Here is a 22651-nt window from a genome sequence, read left to right as displayed (position 1 = left end):
GTGGATTGACTTGGCTCACCTTCAGCGGAACATGGACTATTTTGTTGATGCTCTTTATCTGATTGACAAACTGGGCATCAAGGATATCATATCTTTCAAGACAGACTTTGACCCCAATGTTGTTGCACAGTTCTATGTCACGGTTCACTTCTCGCCTGATGACGAGCGCTCCATGGTGTGGATGACTGGGACTCAGAAGATGACCGGTACCTGGCGTGAATTCATGGCATTCCTCAAGGTTGATTTCCAGGGCGCTGACACTCCACTTAGTTCGCGTCCTCATGCCGCAGCTCCCACTGATAGGGCTTCCGTCAAGGACAGATTGCAGCAACTCTATGTGAAGAAAGGTGTGCTCCGCAGGCATCTGGACATTATGCATCGGATCTTCCGCAACACCCTCTTTCCTCGCATTGGCAACTTCGACAAGGTACATGGCTCTCTGGCTGAGGTGCTACTGCTCTGTGAGGAGGCTATGACTAAGGAGTCTGCCCCCTCTTGATATTTCTGATGTGATGTTCACTGAGCTCTGGAACTGCATCATGATGCGCAAGGTTCCCATCTACGGGCCCTATCTGTTTGCTTATATCCGTCAGAAGTGGCAAGACACCTATCCGCAGGAAGAGTTATACATTCAGGCTGACTACATTGTGCACGATCCTGTCAAGCTTCACGTCAAGGATAAATGGGCCAACCCATCAACTTCCTCTCAGCACATGGACACTGACACAGAGACTGCTGCTGACAGAGGAACCGCCTCTCAGTCCCGCTCTTCTTCCATGCCATCTTGGGCCATTAAACTGCAGGATAAGATGAAGACTCTCTTCTGTATGCAGGCTAAGGGCCAGTATCAGACTCACGTGGCACAAGCGTGTCCTAAGGACTCTTGATGTTGACATCTCCAGCGGATCAGAGGACGACATCACTCCAGAGGCCGCTTGGATGCGGGCTCAAGGTTACCAGTGGTCTGGCGCTGAGGAGGAAGAGGAGGAGCAGGACGATCCGGAGGGTACGGACGAGTCTGGCGATGCTGAGGATGAGGAGTAACCACCTGTGGCGTTAGGTGTGCCCCTTTTTGGTGTCTTGTGCCAAAATGGGAGAGAGTCTAGGATTTGCTTTGAGAGTCGAACTTTGCTTTGCTTTGCTTATCTTTCGTGTTTTGCTTCGAACTTGGTTTGCTTCTATTTTGCTATCTTTTGTGAGACATGAACTTGTGTGAGATTTATTTCCATCATATGCTGTGAGTCATATGCTCCTTTTTGTCATATATCTCTATCTTTTAGTTCTCATATTATTCTCTGTGCAAATCCGGTATTGTCATCAATCCACCAAAAAGGGGGAGATTCTTGGGGCATAGTTTATGCCTAAGTAATTTTGGTGATTGATGACAGTACCGCAAAGGACTAACCGTGTGTGATCAAGATTTCAGATAACACACGTCAACGGCACAAGACGACTCGCCCCCTCGTTCGTGGAACAGAAGGCCGGCGTTCTCTACGATTCTCTTTATTTGAGTCATAGGAAAGCCGTATTAAGAGGGGAACCGTAGTGGAAAGGTTTGGGTGGAATCAATCTTTGCACGCGCACACTTCAAATATTTTCCCCTTGCCAGCATCTTTGGAGTGGCTCCCGCCTTTGTGTTTCCCTCTTCTTTGCAAATGGTCCCCCAGCGGTAGTACCGCTTCGCCAAGCAGTAGTATCGCTGCAGCCAGCGGTAGTATCGCTAGCTGGCGGTAGTACCGCCCCTGGTCAGCGGTAGTACCGCTCCAGTAGCTTAGTACCGCCTGCCTAGCGGTTGTACGTGGATGGACCTTTTTGCGAATACTTTCTTGGCGGTGGTAGTGCTTATGCACTACCAGGGGCCCAGCGGTAGTACCGCTGCAATCAGCGGTAGTACCGCTGGAGAGTAGTACCGCTGGAGTGCCAGCGGTAGTACCGCTGCATCCAGCAGTAGTACCGCTAGACTCGGGCTGAGAGTGGGAAAATGGTTGGATTTCCCCCCACTATATAAAGGGTTCTTCTAGCTGTGGAACCTTATCTCTTCCCCTCCCAAGCTCCATTGTTGCTCCCTAAGCTCAAAAGTGCCCGATCTCTCTCCCTAGCCAATCAAACTTGTTGATTCTTTAGGGATTGGTTGAGAAGGCCTAGATCCACACTTCCACCAAGAGAAAAGTTGATGCCCCCACCAATCCCTTGCGGATCTTGTTGCTCTTGGGTGTTTGAGCATCCTAGACGGTTGAGGTCACCTCGAAGCCACATTCCATTGTGGTGAAGCTTCGTGGTCTTGTTGGGAGCCTCCAAGCTTTGTGCGGAGTTTGCCCCAACCTTGTTTGTAAAGGTTCGGTCGCCGCCTTCAAGGGCACCTATAGTGGAATCACGGTACCTTGCATCGTGCAAGGGCGTGAGGAGAATACGGTGGCCTTAGTGGCTTATTAGGGAGCATTGTGCCTCCACACCGCTCCAACGGAGACGTACTTCCTGTCAAAGGGAAGGAACTTCGGTAACACATCCTCGTCTCCATCGGTTCCACTTGTGGTTATCTCTAACCTTTACTTTGTGTATGCTTATGTTGTCGTCTATCTCTTACTTGTCTTAGTAGCTCTCGTTATTAGCTTCATTAGGGTTCACCCCATTGTTGTAATATTTGTGAACCCATATGTTGTTTACCTTAACTTGCTAAGATTAATTAAAAAGTGGTCGTTGCCTATTCACCCCCCCCCCTCTAGTCAACCATATCGATCCTTTCACTATGTACCCGTGGATTTCATTGTACTTGACATAGATTGCAATCTTTCATGTCCCATTATTCTTGGTAGACCTTTCCTAAGGACTACTGGTGCTATCATCGATATGAAGGAAGGGAATATTAGATTTCAATTTCCTTTAAAAAAGGGCATGGAGCACTTTCCTAGAAAGAAAATAAGATTGTCTTATGAATCTATGATGAGGGCTACTTATGGTTTGAGCACCAAAGATGACTATACGTGATTCCATCACTTTTTGCCTAGCTAAGGGCGTTAAACAAAAGCGCTTGTTGGGAGGAAACCCGACGAATCTATCCTTTTTCTTTATGTTTTGTGTTTTCCACACTTTTGTAATTCTTTTATGATTGTGTTTTTTGTGTTCCTTTTTGCGTTTGTGCCAAGCAAAACCGTTATGATTAGTCTTGGGGATGATCGTTTGGTCATGCTGGAAAAGACAGAAACTTTCTGCTCACGAAACGAATTTTCGTTTTTTTCTGTAAGAGCTTTTGAGTTGCTGCTGATTTTTACGGAAATTCTTCAGACTGTCGTAATTTGTCAGAATTTTTGAAGTAACAGAGGTATACGGAATATACAGATTGCTACAGACTGGTCTGCTGTTAACAGATTCTGTTTTTGTTGTGTTGGTTGCTTATTTTGATGAAACTATGGATAGTATCGGGGGATATTAGCCATGGAAGATTGAAAGTACAGTAACCCAACATCAGCACAAGTAGAATTTAAGTTTGCTACAGTACCTAAGGAAGTGGTGGTTTGCTTTCTTGTACTAATGTTATCACGAGTTTCTGTTTAAGTTTCGTGTTGTGAAGTTTTCAAGTTTTGGGTGAAGTACTTATGGACAAAGAGATAAAGAGTGAAAAGAGCTCAAGCTTGGGGATTCCCAAGGCACCCCAAGAGATTCAAGGATGTCGTAAAAGCCTAAGCTTGGGGATGCCCCGGGAAGGCATCCCCTCTCTCGTCTTAAATCCATCGGTAACGTTACTTGGGGCTATATTTTTATTCACCACATGTTATGTGTTTTTGCTTGGAGTGTCTTGTATCATAGGAGTCTTTTATTTTTGTTGTGTCACAATCATCCTTGCTGCACACCTAGAGAGAGAGACATGCACACACCGTGATTTTGTCGAGCTTCACTTATATCTTTTGGTAGACAATTCAGCTCACATGTGCTTCACTTATATCTTTTGAGCTAGATACTTTTGCTCTGTGTGCTTCATTTATATCTTTTAGAGCACAGCGGTGCGTGGCTTGGTAGTTGATCTATGCTTTGAAAGTAGTCTCAAAAGGGGTAGTTATCCAAAGGGATACGAAAACTTCCACCTTCATGTGCATTGAATAGTTGGAGAAGTTTGATTCATCTCAATTAGTTTTGAGTTGTGGTTATGGTAATATTGAAGTCATGCTAGTAAGGTGTTGTGGATCTAGAAATACTTGTGTTGAAGTTAGTGATTCCCATAGCATGCACGTATGGTGAACCGCTATGTGATGAAATCTGAGCATGATTAGTATATTGATTGTCATCCTTTGCGTGGCGGTCGGGATCGCGCGATGGTTTATACCTACCAACCATTCCCCTAGGAGTATGCGTTGAATGCTTTGTTTCGATTACTAATAAAACTTTTGCAACAAGTATATGAGTTCTTCATGACTAATGTTGAGTCCATGGTTTAGATGCACTTTCACCTTTCACCATCACTATCTTCTTAGTGTCGTGCAACTTTCGCCGGTGCACAAAACCCACCATTAGCCTCCCTCAAAACAGCCACCATACCTACCTACTATGGCTTTTTCAAAGTCATTCCGAGATATATTGCCATGCAACTACCACCATGACATGTGCCACCACGTCTACATTGCCATTGCATGATCGTTAGATAGCTAGCATGATGTTTCCATTAATGTCTATGCCATGCTAGATCATTATCACGGTACACTACCGAAGGCATTACATATAGAGTCATAGTTTCTCAAAATTTTGAGTTGAAAGTGTGATGATCATCATTAATGGAGCATTGTCCCATGTGAGGAAATAAAAGAGGCCAAAGAAGCCCACCAAAAAAAAGAGGCCAAAGAGCCCACCAAAAAAATATTAAAAAGATGAGAGAAAAAGAGAGAAGGGACAATGCTACCACTTTTTCCACACTTGTGCATACTAAGCACCATGATCTTCATGATTGAGAGTCTCTCGTTTTTACACCACCATATAGCTAGTGGGAAATTTTCATTATATAACTTGGCTTGTATATTCCAATGATAGGCTTCCTCAAAATTGCCTTAGATCTTCGTGATCAAGCAAGTTGGATGCACACCCACTAGTTTTCTTTAAGAGCTTTCACATACTCGTAGCTCTAGTGCATCATTTGTATGGCAATCCCTACTCATTCACATTGATATCTATTGATGAGCATCTCCACAGCTCATTGATATGCCTAGTTAATGTGACTATCTTCTCCTTTTTTGTCTTGCAACCTCCACCACATTCCACACCATCCATAGTGCTATAACCATGGCTCACGCTCATGTATTGCGTGAGAGTTGAAAAGGTTTGAGAAAGTAAAGGTGTGAAACAATTACTTGGCCAATACCGGGGTTGTGCATGATTTAAATTCGTTGTGCAATGATGATAGAGCATAGCCATACTATATGCTTTTGTAGGGATAACTTTCTTTTGGCCTTGTTATTTTGAAAGTTCATGATTACCTTGCTAGTTTGCTTGAATTATTATTATTTCCACGTCAATAGCAAACTATTGTTTTGAATCTAATGGATCTGAACATTCACATCACATAAGAGGAATTACAAAGGACACCTATGCTAGGTAGCATGAAAGAATCAAAAATTCATTCTTTATCACTTCCCTACTCGAGGACGAGCAGGAGTTAAGCTTGGGGATGCTTCATACGTCTCAAACGTATCTATAATTTTTTATGGTTTCACGCTGTTATCTTGTCTTCTTGGGATGTTTTATGTACCTTTTATATCTTTTTTTGGGACTAACTTATTAATTCAGTGCCAGTTCCTGTTTTTTCTGTGTTTTTGACTCTTTTCAGATCTGATTTTGGAACGGAGTCCAAACGGAAGAAAAACCCCGAAATGATTTTTTCCCGAACGGAAGAAGATCAGGGGGCCTTTGGGCCAAGCCAGGTGGGCTCGAGGGAGCCCACAAGCCCCCACTCCGCCACCAGGGGGAGGCTGCGGTGGCAGGGCTTGTGGCCTCCCTGGCCGCCCCCTGACCTAGATCCTTGGCCTATATATTCCCAAATATTCAGCAAAAAATCGGGGGAGCCTCGAAAATACTTTTCCGCCGCCATAAGCTTCCGTTTCCACGAGATCTCATCTGGAGACCCTTCCCGGCGCCCCGCCGGAGGGGACATTGGAGTTGGAGGGATTCTTCATCATCATCATCGCCCCTCCAATGACTCGTGAGTAGTTCACTTCAGACCTACGAGTCCGTAGTTAGTAGCTAGATGCCTTCTTCTCTCTCTTGGATCTTCACTACAAAGTTCTCCATGATCTTCATGGAGATCTATCCGATGTAATCTTCTTTGGCGGTGTGTTTGTCGAGATCCGATGAATTGTGGATTTGTGATCTGATTATCTATGATATATATTTGAGTCTTTGCTGATTTCTTATATGCATGATTTGATATCCTTGTAAGTCTCTCCGAGTCTTGGGTTTTGTTTGGCCAACTACATCTATGATTCTTGCAATGGGAGAAGTGCTTGGTTTTGGGTTCTACCATGTGGTGACCTTTCCCAGTGACAGTAGGGGCAGCAAGGCACACATCAAGTAGTTGCCATCAAGGGTAAAAAGATGGGGGTTTTATCATTGGTTTGAGATTATCCCTCTACATCATGTCATCTTGCTTAAGGCATTACTCTATTCTTATGGACTTAATACACTAGATGCATGCTGGATAGCGGTCGACGTGTGGAGTAATAGTAGTAGATGCAGAAAGTATCAGTCTACTTGTTTTGGACGTGATGCATATAGATATAATCATTGCATAGATATCGTCACGACTTTGCGCGGTTCTATCAATTGCTCGACAGTAATTTGTTCACCCACTGTTGAGTCCATGGATTATACGCACTTTCACCCTTCCACCATTCCTAGCTTCTCTAGTACCGCGCAACTCTCGCCGGTGCACTAAACAACCATATGCCTCCATCAAAACAGCCACCATACCTACCTATTATGGCATTTTCATAGCCATTCCGAGATATATTGCCAAGCAACCTTCACCGTTCCGTCTCATTACTTGTGCCATCATTGTCATATTGCTCTGCATGATCGTAAGATAGCTAGCATGATGTTTTCATGGCTTGTCCATTTTTTGATGTCATTGCTACGCTAGATCATTGCGCGAGGCATTTCCTATGGAGTCATCATCGTTGTGATCTTTGAGATGTGAGTAAATAAAAGTGTGATGATCATCATTATTAGAGCATTGTCCCATGTGAGGAAATAATAATAAAAAGTGGCCAAAGAGCCCAAAAAAAGACAAAAGAAAAGAAAAGAAAAAGAGGCCTAAGAGCCCAAATAAAAAAGAGAGAGAAAAAGAGAGAAGGGACAATGCTACTATCCTTTTTCCACACTTGTGATTCATGATAGCACCATGTTCTTCATGATTGAGAGCTTCTTGCTTTGTCACTACCATATGCTAGTGGGAATCTTCATTATATAACTTGGCTTGTATATTCCAATGATGGGCTTTCTCAAAATTGCCCTAGGTCTTCGTGAGCAAGCAAGTTGGATGCACACCCACTAGTTTTCCTTTTGAGATTTCACATACTTATAGCTCTAGTGCATTCTTTGTATGGCAATCCCTACTCATTCACATTGATATCTATTAATGGGCATCTCCATAGCCTATTGATATGCCGAGTCAGTGTGACCATCTCCTCCTTTTTATCTCACAACCACCACCACACTCTATTCCACCTATAGTGCTATATCCATGGCTCGCGCTCATGTATTGCGTGATAGTTATAAAAAGTTTGAGAAAGTAAGAGTGAGAAAACAATTACTTGGCCAATTCCGGGGTTGTGCATGATTTACATTAGTTGTGTGAGGATGATGGAGCATAGCCAGACTATACAATTTTGTAGGGATAACTTTCTTTGGCCTTGTTATTTCGAAAGTTTATGATTACCTTGCTAGTATGCTTGAAGTATTATTGTTTTCATGTCAATAGCAAACTATTGCTTTGAATCTTACGGATCTGAACATTCATGTCATGTGAAAGAAGTTGCAAAGGACAACCATGCTAGGTAGCATTCCACATCAAAAATTCATTCTTTTTCACTTCCCTACTCGAGGACGAGCAGGAGTTAAGCTTGGGGATGCTTGATACGTCTCCAACGTATCTATAATTTTTTATGGTTCCATGCTATTATCTTGTCAACTTTGGATGTTTTATATGCATGAATATGCTATTTTATATATTTTTGGGGACTAACCTATTAACTCAGTGCCAAGTGCCAGTTTCTGTTTTTCCGTGTTTTTGACCCTTTTTCAGACGGAGTCCAAATGGAATGAAACTTTATGATGATTTGTTTTGGACCAAAAGAGACCCCCGAAGCTTTGGAAGAAGGCCAGAAGAGCCACGAGGGAGTCACAAGCCCTGACACCGCGGCCACCCCCCCCCCCCCCCAGGTCGCACCGTGCAGGCTTGTGACCTCCTCGTTGGCCCAACTAACGCAATTCCATCGCCATAAATTCCTATAAATTTAGAAACCCCCAGAAAGAAACCTAGATCGAGAGTTCCGCCGCCGCAAGCCTCTGTAGCCACCAAAAACCAATCTGGAGCCCGTTCCGGCACCATGGCGGAGGGGGAATCCATCTCCGGTGGCCATCTTCATCATCCCGGCGATCTCCATGACGAGGAGGGAGTAGTTCTCCCTCGGGGCTGAGGGTATGTACTAGTAGCTATGTGTTTGATCTCTCTCTCTCTCTCTCTCGTGTTCTTGAGATGTCTTGATCTCGATGTACCGTGGGCTTTGCTACTATAGTTGGATCTTATGATGTTCTTCCCCCTCTCACTTCTTGTAATGAATTGAGTTTCCCCTTTGAAGTTATCTTATCGGATTGAGTCTTTGAGAACACTTGATGTATGTCTTGCACGTGTCTATCTGCGGTGATCAACTTGTGGGTTTGTGACATTGGGAACCTATGCATATGGGTTGGCACACGTTTGATTCATGTGAGTACTCGATGTATGTTTTGGTGATCAACTTGCGGGTTCGTGACATTGGGAACCTATGCATAGGGGTTGGCACATGTTTTGACTCTCCGGTAGAAACTTTGGGGCAATCTTTGAAGTTCTTTGTGTTGGTTGAATAGATGATTCTGAGATTATGTGATGCATATCGTATAATCATGCCCACGGATACTTGAGGTGACAATGGAGTATCTAGGTGACATTAGGGTCTTGGTTGATATGTATCTTAAGGTGTTATTCTAGTACGAACTCTATGAAAGATTGAACGGAAAGAATAGCTTCGTGCTATTTTACTACGGATTCTTGAATAGATCGATCAGAAAGAATAACTTTGTGGTGGTTTCGTACCCGACAATAATCTCTTTGTTTGTTCTCCGCTATTAGTGACTTTGGAGTGACTCTTTGTTGCATGTTGAGGGCTAGTTATATGATCCAATTATGTTATTATTGTTGAGAGAACTTCACTAGTGAAAGTATGAACCCTAGGCCTTGTTTCCATGCATTGCAATACCGTTCGTGCTCACTTTTGTTACTAGTTACCTTGTTGTTTTTGCAATTTCAGATTACAAAAACCTATATCTACCATCCATATTGCACTTGTATCACCATCTCTTCGCCGAACTAGTGCACCTATACAATTTACCATTGTATTGGGTGTGTTGGGGATACAAGAGACTCTTTGTTATTTGGTTGCAGGGTTGCTTGAGAGAGACCATCTTCATCCTACGCCTCCCACGGATTGATAAACCTTAGGTCACCCACTTGAGGGAAAATTGCTAAAGTCCTACAAACCTCTGCACTTGGAGGCCCAACAACGTCTACAAGGAGAAGGTTGCGTAGTAGACATCAGGGTTATCTCGCCACAACTAGTATTGAAGCAATAACAAACATCCTTCGTTCTGAGATACTCAGAGATCTCAATGATGGCGATGTGCACAAGAATCCCCTGGAGCTCAACTTCCCGGAATAAAACAAGGTAGACAAGAGGCACCAAGACAGAACTTCATCACATCGATATCATATAGATTTCAAAAATACCCGCGTGATCCTAAAAAAAATTGAGCGAGAAGAGGAGTAGAATTAAGGTTTCCTAAGACGAGAATCTCACCAGATCAAGGAAGAGGAAAAAAAGAAACCTACTCTCCGATATAACTAAGGCTCAAAACATTTTACTAGACTCGACTCGGCCAAGTACGATCACACAAAGGCTCCTATGGTCGTAAGGCTCTGATACCAACTTGTCACGACTAAGATGTGGTCCATTCCGATTTAGGGAACGAGGCCCCAAAATGGGAAGGCACTACAAATTGGTTGAACACCTAATCACCTATTTAGGGTGCGTACGTAGTAGGTCCACATACTTTGGTCCATGGAGCGCATTAGTTAACTCGCTTGAAAAAACTTGTGTTCTTTGTAAGTTTTATGTCACGACTAAGATGCGGTCCTTTCCGATTTAGGGAACGAGGCCCCAAAATGGAAATAAGCATGAAACCATCGAAAATTATAGATACGTTGGAGACGTATCAAGCATCCCCAATCTTAACTCCTGCTCGTCCTCGAGTAGGGAAGTGATAAAGACCGAATTTTTGATGTGGAATGCTACCTAGCATAGTTGTCCTTTGCAACTTCTTTCACACGACATGAATGTTCAGATCCGTAAGATTCAAAACAATAGTTTGCTATTGACATGAAAACAATAATAGTTCAAGCAAACTAGCAAGGTAATCATGAACTTTCAAAATTACAAGGCCAAAAGAAAGTTATCCCTACAAAATCATATAGTCTGGCTATGCTCTATCATCATTGCACAACAAATTTAAATCATGCACAACCCCGGTATTGGCCAAGTAATTGTTTTCGCACTCTTAGTTTCTCAAACTTTTCATAACTATCACGCAATGCATGAGCGCGAGCCATGGATATAGCACTATAGGTGGAATAGAGTGTGGTGGTGGTTGTGAGACAAAAAAAAAGGAGATGGTCACATTGACTAGGCGTATCAAAAAGGCTATGGAGATGCCCATTAATAGATATCAATGTGAATGAGTAGGGATTGTCATACAAGATATGCACTAGAGCTATAAGTATGTGAAAACTCAAAAGTAGAACTAGTGGGTGTGCATCCAACTTGCTTGCTCACGAAGACCTAGGGCAATTTTGAGGAAGCCCATCATTGGAATATACAAGCCAAGTTATATAATGAAGATTCCCACTATCATGTGGTAGTGACAAAGCAAGAAGCTCCCAATCATGAAGAACATGGTCTATCATGAAGCACAAGTGTGGAAAAATAATAGTAGCATTGTCCCTTCTCTCTTTTTCTCTCTTTTTTTATTTGGGCTCTTAGACCTCTTTTTTTTCTTTTTTTTCTTTTCTCCCTTTTTTTGTTTTTGGGCTCTTTGGGCTATTTTTTTATTTCCTCACATGGGACAATGCTCTAGTAATGATGATCATCACACTTTTATTTACTCGTAGCTCAAAATGATGATGACTCTATAGGAAATGCCTCCGGTAGTGTACCGGGATGTGCAACGATCTAGCATGGCGTATGACGTTGAAACATCTCGCTAGCTATCTTACGATCATGCAATGACAATATGAGAGTGACGGCACACAAGTCATGAGACGGAACGGTGGGAGTTGCATGGCAATATATCTTGGAATGGCTATGAAAATGCCATAGTAGGTAGGTATGGTGGATGTTTTGAGGAAGGGATTTGGTGGGTTTGTGCACCGGCGAGAATTGTGCGGCGCTAGAGAGGCTAGCAATGGTGAGAGGTGAAAGTGCATCTATACCATGGACTCACATTAGTCATGAAGAACTCAGATACTTGTTGCGAAAGTTTTTATTAGTAATCAAAACAAAGTGCTAAACGCATACTCCTAGGGGAAGGGTTGGTAGGTCTTAACCATCGCACGATCCCGACCTCAGCACAAATGATGACAATCAATAGATCAATTATGCTCCGACTTCCTAACATAGCGGTTCACCATACGTGCATGCTACGGGAATCACTAACTTCAACACAAGTATTTCTAGATTCACAACACCCTACTAACATAGCTCTTAATATTACCGAATCCACGTCTCAAAACTAATTGAGAGGAATCAAAACTTCTCTTTCTATTCAATGCACATGAAGATGGAGGTTTTTGTATCCTCTTTGGGTACCTATCATATTTCGGACGACTTTCATAGCATAAGCCAACTACCAAATCACGCACCGCCGTGCTCTAAAGATATAAGTGAATCGCATGAGCAAAAGTATCTAGCTCAAAAGATATAAGTGAAGAACAAGAGCAAAAGTATCTAGCTCAAAAGATATAAGTGCAGCACAAGAGCAAAAGTATCTAGCTCAAAAGATATAAGTGAAGCACTATGAGCATTCTAGCAAAATCACGATGAGTGCATGTCTCTCTCTCTCAAAAAGGTGTGCAGCAAGGGTGATTGTGACACAACAAAAAGAAAAGACTCCTAAGATACAAGATGCTCCAAGCATAACACATATCATGTGGTGAATAAAAATATAGCTCCAAGTAATGTTACCGATGGATTGAAGACGAAAGAGGGGATGCCTTCCCGGGGCATCCCCAAGCTTAGGCTTTTTGGTGTCCTTGAATTTGGCTTGGGATGCCTTGGGAATCCCCAAACTTGAGCTCTTTCCACTCCTTATCTCATCGTCCATGAGAACATCACCCAAAACTTGAAAACTTCACAACACAAAACTTAAACAGAAACTCGTGATAACATTAGCACAAGAAAACAAACTACCACTCCTTTTGGTACTGTGGCAAACTTGAATTCTACCTATATTGAAGTTGGGCTACTGTCCTCTCACTTTTACATGGCTAGTACCCACCCGATACTAACCATAGTTTCATCAAAACAAGCAACCAACTCAACAAAAACAAAATCTGTCAAAAACAGACCAGTCTGTAGCAATCTGTATACTTTGTATACTTCTGGTACCTCAAAAAATATGAACAATTACGACGGCCTGGGCAAATCGCATATCTACCAGCAGCAAAAAGAATCAACTCAAAATCTCTTTCTGAATAAAAATGAAAAATCATCTCGTGAGCGAAAAGTTCCTGTCTTTTTCCAGTAGGATCAAACAACCATTACCGAGACTAGTCATAAAGGTTTTGCTTGGCTCAAACACAAAAAGAAACACAAAAAACACAATCACAACAGAATTATGATGGTGTGGACAAAGCAAAATAGAAAGCAAAAAAGCAAAAATAAATTCATTGGGTTGCCTCCCAACAAGCGCTATCGTTTAACGCCCTTAGCTAGGCATTGATTTCAATGATGCTCACATAAAAGGTAAGGATTGAAACACAACGAGAGAATCATGGAGCATGTGTCTAGCACATTTAAGTCTAACCCACTTACTATGCATAGGTATTTTGAGAACAAACAACTTGTTGGAGCAAGAATCAACTAGCATAGGAAGGCAAAACAAGCATCCCTTCAAAAAATTCAACAGATGGAGAGGAAGTGTGATACTATTACAATAAGTAGAAGCATATGATCCTATCTCATAGTAATTTTCAGTAGCATCATGAATGAATTCAACAATATAACCAGCACCTAAATCATTCTTTTCATGATCTACAAGCATAGAAATTTTACAACTCTCCACATAAGGAAATCTATTCTCAAGAATAGTAGTGGGAGTATCGTAAAAGACTTGAGCACTACAAATTGTGTCCACAATGAAAAACCAAGATTTAGCAAAGGGGTTCTCGAGAGTATGACAAGTTTTATCATCCCTCTTCTTTAAAGCATAAGTATCCTCACAATAATCATCATAGATAGGGGGCATGCTTTCATCAAAATAATTTTGACCATTCAAAGTGGAAGAACTAAAAAGATCATCTTCATCAAATATAGCATCCCCAAGCTTGTGGCTTTGCATTTTCATTAGCATTGTGGGTATTCATAGAATTCATGCTAACAACATTGCAATCATGCTCATCATTCACATATTCTATGCCAAGCATTCTATGTAATTCTTCTTTCAGCACTTGAGCGCAATTTTCCTTCCCATCATGCTCACGAAAGACATTGAAAAGATGGAGCATATGAGGCATCCTCAATTCCATTTTTTTGTAGTTTTCTAGAGAAAGGACAAGAAACAAAAAATATTCGATTGCAAGATCTAAAGATATACCTTCAAGCGCTAACCTCCCCGGCAACGGCACCAGAAAAATGCTTGATGTCTACTACGCAACCTTCTCCTTGTAGACGTTGTTGGGCCTCCAAGTGCAGAGGTTTGTAGGACAGTAGCAATTTTCCCTCAAGTGGGTGACCTAAGGTTTATCAATACGCGGGAGGTGTAGGATGAATATGGTCTCTCTCAAGCAACCCTGCAACCAAATAACAAAGAGTCTATTGTGTCCCCAACACACCCAATACAATGGTAAGTTGTATAGGTGCACTAATTCGGCGAAGAGATGGTGAAACAAGTGCAATATGGATGGTAGACATAGGTTTTTGTAATCTGAAATTACAAAAACAGCAAGGAAACTGAAAGTGGGTTATATCGACTAGAGGGGGGTGAATAGGAGATTTTTAGAATTTCATCACTGAGGAAATTCCTCACTGATGACTAACTTACAGTGGGAACAGCAAAGGATCAGGAGTGCAAAGTTTTACTACAGCAGTTTTTCAGGATGAAGAATATGAAAACAGTTTGCACAGTATGCAGGCACGCAGAAAACAGATGAGGATTAACTTGCGTGAAGAATTTGGGGTTAGGGAATTTCAGAGAAAGTCTTCAGCAAATTCTTCAAACAATGGCAGTGAAAATCATCAACACACAATCTGAGGAATATAAAGAGTTGAGGAAATAGAACTCGTTTCACAATGAAGACAGTGGTTGATGATCCAGTTCCAACTGTTGTGACAGTTGTACATCTGGTTTGGAGCGGCTTGGTATTGAAACCAAAGGACACACAGTCCCTACCGTATTCTCCTTGGGCTAAGAACACATAGTCCTCGCCCAACACTCGTGGTAAGTCTTCAGGGCAGACTTCCAAAACCGCACAAACTTGGTCACAAGGCGATGCACAATTGACTGTTGGATAGATCTAGACCATGACGCCTAACCGTATGGAGGATGCACAGTCCTCAAAGGTAAAAGGTTTCAGTCCCACACAGGAACAACTTCTTCAGTGATGCTCTATCACTTGGTTTCGGTTTGTGGTTTGGTGTTTGGGGTATTTCCTCACTGATGAATTACTCTCGAAGACTCTGAGGAATTTGAGTTGCTCTTATGACAAGTGTCAGTTTCTAACGGAGCAGCCAACCAGCTAATGGTTGTGGGGGCGGCTATTTATAGCCTGGGAGCATCCCGACATGATTTGACATTAATGCCCTTAAATAATATGATCGTTGGTGTGGATAAGACCAATGATGTGGCGTGGCTATCGATAACGGTCGGGACCCTCAATTGTGAGAGTCCTCATGTCTCTCATATTCCTCACTTGAGGCTTTTGGTAGGATTAGGCTTGGGTTGAGCATCATGAGGAAATTCATTCCAATGTGTTACCTCGACCCCCTTTAACAGTACGGTGTTCCTATTACTCAAGTGTGAAGAAAATAAAACAAAAAGGATAAATCTGCATGCTTCAAAGTCTTTAGATTGATTTTCTTCAGGACACACCGAATTCCTCAATTTCAATATCTTCATGAGGAATATCAATTTCATCCCAAATTCTTCGCGATTCAATTCTTCAGCTTCAGACCAATTTCTTCAACCGAAGATATACATTTTTTGGGGTCGATATTCATCGAATATTTCAAACTCCTCAGCGACTTATAGATCATGTGTACACTCAAGAACACATTAGATACTTAACCTATAAGTCTTCAAACCATCAAAATCACTAAGGGGCACTAGATGCTCTTACAGTCTCCCCCTTTTTGGTGGTTGATGACAATTAGGTTAAGTCTTCAACACGGATAAAAATAAGAAGTGTAAATACTTATCTGAGGAATTTGAAATCAAGATTCAGAGAGACTCCCCCTGAAGATGTGCATATCTTGAGGATTTTTCTTTTCACAGCAAATGCACATTGATGATTTATATCATGGAGATCTCCCCCTGAGTCTTGTAAATCATGCATACATATGACATATAGTATGAAGAAATTGAGGATGCATGATGACAAATGGTATCTGACGAATTCCAGCATGCGTGCATTAAAACTTTGAGGAATAAGCATGCGAAGAAAAACGATCAAAAGCATCAGAGTACCATCGGGCTTAAGTTACAACTCATTACATAAAACACTTCAAAAGAGCCAAGAGTTTGTAACTTAAATAAAGTTTATAAGCCCCCAAAATATCCTGCGTGAAGACTGACTCTCAAGTTTCTCCCCCTTTGTCATCAAGTGACAAAAAGGGACAAACTGAGGACTAACGTCCGTGAAGACTTTCACTTCTTGGCGGTTGAGGAAGACGCATGAGGATTCTTGGGAGCAGACTTCCTCCTTGGACCGGTGGCAGTGTCTTGTTGTTCTTCATCTGATTCAGCAGTGCGGAATTAAGAAAACAAACCGTCCTCAAGGTCTGGAACTGGGATTGGCCTGAATTTCTTCTTTGGTGGCCACGACCAGTCGAAGTACCGCACAAACTCCAATTCTTCAAGTTCTGCTGGAGTCTTCAAATGAGCCTGTGTGGCCCAGGTGCGATCAAAAACCTCATGAAGATAATGATGGTTAAGCTTCACAGCACTCTGCGTTTCATTGAGGGTTTTCACAATGGCGCCGAACTGGCGTTTGACCCACTTGTGATTCCGATCCACCTTCTGGTGAAGACTGAGAAGAAGCTCTCTGGTATTCATCACCCTAGGAGCAACGGGACTTGGAGGATGGGTTTCAGTGTCATCCCATGAAGAATAAGCTTCGGGCTCTCTGAACTGGCCATCAAGGGGCCGACTGCCTTCATCAATGACAGACTTGCCTTTTCCTTCAACATGCTCGAAAGTCTTCTTGTTGACCCTTAGAGGAGGCATATAACCGATATGGTTGTTGAAATCAGCGTGATAATTGATGCCTGACCTGGTTCTGATGAATCTCATGATCCATGGAGCATATATCTTGTGGTCAAAAGGGGCCATAGCATTTTCTGCCAAAGTCCTCAAGAAGAAATCATGAATGATGATGGGAATACCATGTGTGATGTTGAAGAGGATATTCTTCATGATGCCTTCGACGTCTTCTTCATCATCATGGCCCTTGATTGGTGCAAGGACGCTGCAGAGGATTCTGTAAACCGTCCTGGGTTCATATTTCAGCTCATGGACCAGGAAGGTTGTTCTTGGTGGTTGCCCCTTATCCAAAGGCTTCATGAGGACATCCATCAGCTTGTTAGCCAGCTCACGTTCATCATATAGCTTTACTGCCTGCTCTGAGGGAATTGATACTGGTAGTTCACGCAGTAGCTCATTTGCAGGAGCCTTGAAGTGTGTGGTTTGCGTCATCCAATCCAGCAGCCATGTGTTGATGGATCTCCTGAGATGTGAAGAGTTGCATAGAATTGAAGAATGAGCTCACTATTCCAATCATAGATATCCGAGCACATTGGGAGGAGTCCAGTTTTAAAAAGAACGTTGAGGACTGGAGCAAAGCATGGAATTTCTTCAAGCTCAACGTGAGGAATGTGCCTGTGCTGGAAAATCTTGTTTCTTCCACACAACACAGAGGCATAGTAGTTGAGCTGTGTTCTTGTCCAAAACTTCAGATGCCTGATGCGAGGCTTGTCATAGGGATTTTCTCCAATGAAGAACATGCATTCTTCAAAGAAGGACTCCTTTTGAAACTTTGGCCGCTTGGAGAACGATTGACGTTGCATTGGCTGAAGATTTTGTGGCTTGACTTGAGGAGAGACAACTATTGCAGATTCTGGGTTGAGGACGACAAAGGCATTTTCTGGATCTGGTGCATTCTACTCAGCATGGTCCTCAGGGTGAGGATTTTCATCAACTTGTGCTTCAGGCTGAGGAGCATGCTCTGGTTGAGGAATGTCGTCAACCGGAGCTTCCTGTTGATGGTTTTGCTCTGGAGGAGGAATTGGTTCATCCTGAGCCTCGGCTTGAGGGTTTTGCTCAGGAGTTGGAGTTGGGTCAGCCTGATCCTCAGGTTGAGGATTTTGCTCACGATTGTGACTTTCATCAGGCTGAGGATTTTCACGTTGTTCTTCCTCAGCTTGAGGAGCTTGCTTGGTGGAGGGGCCAGATTCATCAGCTGGTGCAGGTGATCCTTGTGCAGTTTCTTCAGGAGGAATGAAGGACTGAGGACTATCATCAATGCGAATTTCCTCATCAGTATGTTCCTCAGATTCAACATTCTTCATTTCCTCATCTGCCCCTTGCTCATTGTCTTCGCTTGCGAAGGGGATCATCTCATATGATGGAGCGCTGTTGAGAGGCACAGGATCCAGAGGTGCATTTTCTTCAAGTGCTTTGAGGCGCTTGGCCTCAGTGGATTCTTCTGCTGATGAAGCTTTTCTTTTCTTGGCTTCCTTTTCAGCAGCCCTGGTCTTTTTCACGTGTGATGCAGACGGAGTCGTTTTCTTCACCTTTGAAGCTTTTGGTGAAGGTGTGTTCTCAGCTGAGACAATTTCATCAGCTGGAGCAGAGGCATCAGCTGGCTTAGAAGCACCAGCTGGAGCAGAGTCATCAGCTGGCTTAAAAGCAGCAGCTGGAGCAGGGTCAGTCTCACCAGCTGTAGCAGAGTCATCAGCTGGATTTTCCTTGGTAATTTCCTCAATAGCCGGTTCATCAGCACGGCTTTCTTGAGGGATTTCCTCGGCAGGAGCAGTTTCATCAGATGGTTCTTCAATCAGAGGCTGATGAGTTGGTACTGGAAGGGCAGCCTTCTTGTTGTAATCATCAACTGCATTAGTGGAAAATTTGATGAAGTTGTTTTTGAGACTTTGACGATCAGAAAGCTTAGAGTACTTGTCAGTCAAAGTCTTCAATTCAGCCTGTGTTGACACAAGTGCATTAGGCGTCAGGTTGAGGAGATTCTGCCTGAGGAATTTCTCCTTTTTGAGCTTTGCAACCTTAGCCTGTTTGGCTTGCTGCTCCTTCCACTTGGCCTCATTGATGAATGTGGCTACCATGTGCCTCATGCCTGGGGGAATCTTCTGAGCTTGTTGGGCTTGGTCTTGTTCCTCTCCCAGCAGTCACCTTAGTCTTCACAGAGTCAGTGAAGACTTTGTGTGTGAGCTTGTTGCAGACGGGACTGAGGAGCTGGAGACAATAGGAAATTGCTTCACTATCGGCTTATGTTCAGTCTTTGAAGCCTTTGGTGGTGCTGAGGGTTTTGGTGCTGAGGGTTTTGGTGTTGATGCTGGTGCAGTTTTCTGAGACATTTTCTCTTGAGGCTTTGAAGCCTTTGGTTTTGGCGGCACAGACTTCATTTGAGGAATGGCCGTACCAAAATTCTCAGCTGCAGTGGAAGTGGCGGCAGTTGCAGCAGCAGCAGATTCTTCATTGAACTTCCTCACAGCAGCTTCTGCTTGCTTCTGAAGCTTTGGCAAATGTTTTGACTTTTCCTCAGGATAGTCATCAATTGTCTTGAGGCTTGAGGGGTGTGCTTCATGATAATCCTCAAGTGGAGCCCGTTTGCCAGGAGGCTTCAGAGCAAATTTCTTCGCATATTTGGGAGTGACAAATCTGTACTCTTTCCACTCCTTAGCCCATCAGCGTTCTATCTTTTGAAGCCTGATCTTTCTCTCGGGCATAGATTCTTGTTCATCAGGAGTGCCGTATTCCAGGTATATATCCTCAGGGATATCTATGGCAGTGTTTTGCTCGAGTTTCTTGCCACCCTTTTGCTTCCTTTCATCCTCCATTTTCTTCAGCTGAGGCTTTTGCTGAGGAAATTGAACTCTTGAGGATTCTGATGAAACTTGCAGATTTTCTCCAAGAAACGCTGCAAATGAGTTAAGTTGATGAGAACCTAGAGATTCATCAGCTGATATGTTTGTACGTGTGAACGAAGTATAGTTGCGAGGAATTTGGAGAGGTCATATGCGTTCCCAGATTTGATGAAATGAAAATTTTGACAGTTGAGGAATTTGACCAGTGGTTGAGGAATTCGTCTAAGTATATTGTTCTTGGGTTCCAGAGTTGTACAGATTCGAAAATTCGCACAACTGAGGAATCTCGTGAAAATCTTAGATGCTTAGTGAAGTTCATTAATAGTTGGGTGATAGGCAGTGTTTGAGGAAAAAGAACTGATGGATACTTTGAGGAAAAACAGATTTCACATCTCTAAGGTAAAATAGTAGATCAAACGAGCTGTAAAAATAGGGTTTTTATTTACCCTAGATGGTGCGCATGAAGAACAGAGAAGAGGTAGCAGTAGATGCTCTTTCGGTGCGAGTCCAATGCGCCCTAACTCGGCAACAGAGGACAGCTACGGTGGCGGCGGGCGAAGATGGTCCGGTTCCGGCGTGGTTTCGGCGACGGAGAGGTCGAGGCAGTCAAGCTCTTCTTCGCCAGCATCGACACTTCTAGCGGTGGCGCTAGGGCTTTTGAGCTTTGCTGTAGCACGAGGGCGATGGAACGAAGAAGATTTTACCAAAGGGAGATGGGGACATATTTATAGCCAGGCGGTAACTGTTGGCGCGAAAATATCGGACCAAATAGCCCCTGTCTCTACGTCTCCACAGGACACGTGTAGCTCACGACAGAAGCGGTGGAGATCGTGGAGATCGTGGTTATCCAAACGAGGAAAGTGGGGTTCAGTTGATGTGTATTAAAAAACATTTTTGAAGATTTGAGGATTTTGTTACAAAATCATCAGCTGACAAGGATGCACTGAGGATTTCGAACAAAGTTTCAAGTTGAACGCATATGAAGAATTGAATAGACCGGGTGAGAGTATCATAGAGGGAATGTAGGGTCCGATCACATTCACTTAGATGAAATATCAACTTGAAGAAATAGCTATAAGTGAATGCTGTTGAGGACTTGAAATCACAGTCTATCTAGGTAAACGAAAATCATCAAGTGTTTTTAAAGAAAAACGATTTTGAAGAGCAACTGTTTTGAAGAAAATCAACTTTTGAAGAAATTCAGCTTTGAAGAAATTCAGCTTGAGGAATTTCACGTTGGGTGGTGGCGTGACCCACCATATAAGAATGTTGATTACAGACGCCGCGTACAATTGTCGTAGGGCCCTGAGAATCAATTTCTGCGTTGATTTCTTCACACTCAGAGTGATATTCTTCATTAGTTGAAGAAAATCGATTCATCATGTGTTGCACATCTAAGTCATCAATTTTGCATAAGTGTTAGTATGTGTGCATGTTTTTACAAAACATTTGAAGATTCTAAGATATTTAGCTCACACTGCAACTTGCAAAACCTTTTCTCATCCAAGGGCTTAGTGAAGATATCTGCCAGTTGATCGTTAGTCTTCACATGGTCGATGAGGATATTGCCCTTGAGGACATGGTCTCGAAGAAAATGATGACGAATCTGGATGTGCTTGGTCTTTGAGTGTTGTACTCGGTTGTATGCAATCTTGATTGCACTCTCATTGCCGCAGTAGAGAGGCATATTCTTCATTATGATGCAGTAGTCCTTGAGGGTTTGCTTCATCCACAGCAATTGAGCACAGCATGAACCAGCAGCAATGTACTCAGCTTCGGCAGTGGAAAGTGAAACGCAGTTCTGCTTCTTTGAGGACCAGCAGACTAGTGATCTTCTGAGGAAATGACATGTGTCAGAGGTTGACTTGCGATCCACACGGTCACCAGCATGGTCAGAATCAGAATATCCCACAGGATGAAGATTTGAGCCCTTGGGGTACCATAATCCTAGTGTTGGTGTGTGAGCTAAGTATCAAAGAATATGCGTCACAGCCTTATGGTGTGATTCCTTCGTTTTTGCTTGAAAACGTGCACACATGCAAACACTAAGCATTATATCTGGCCTAGATGCACATAAATACAGTAAAGAGCCAATCATAGAGCAATATACCTGCTGATCGAATTCTTTACCATTTTAGTCAGTGCAGAGATGGCCGTTGGTAGGCATTGGAGTCTTGGCACCTTTGCATTCATGCATGTCGAATTTCCTCAGAACATCCTTAAGGTATTTCTCCTGTGATATGAAGATTCCATTGCGTTGTTGACGAATTTGAAGACCTAAGAAGAATTTCAGCTCCCCATCATAGACATCTGATATTCTTCACTCATCATGTAAGCAAATTCATCACTGTATCGTTTGTCAGTACAGCCAAATATGATGTCATCGACATATATCTGGCACACGAATAGCTCATTATCATAAGATTTAGTGAAAAGAGTTGGATCGAGTGAACCAGGTTTGAAGCCTTTCTTCATGAGGAATTCTTCAATGTATCATACCATGCCTGAGGGGCTTGCTTGAGACCATAGAGCGCCTTTTTGAGTCTGAAGACTTTCTCTGGATTCTTTGGATCCTCAAAACCTGGGGGCTGAGCAACATATACTTCTTCCTCAAGCTTACCATTGAGGAATGCACTTTTCACATCCATTTGATATAAGATGATGTTATGATGATTAGCATAAGCAAGTAGTATTCGAATAGCTTCAAGTCTAGCAACAGGTGCAAAAGTTTCATCGAAATCTATTCCTTCAACCTGTGTGTAGCCTTGGGC

Source organism: Hordeum vulgare, chromosome 1H (assembly GCF_904849725.1).
Source record: "Hordeum vulgare subsp. vulgare chromosome 1H, MorexV3_pseudomolecules_assembly, whole genome shotgun sequence".
Taxonomy (NCBI): domain Eukaryota; kingdom Viridiplantae; phylum Streptophyta; class Magnoliopsida; order Poales; family Poaceae; genus Hordeum; species Hordeum vulgare.
This window is presented reverse-complemented; position numbering follows the sequence as displayed.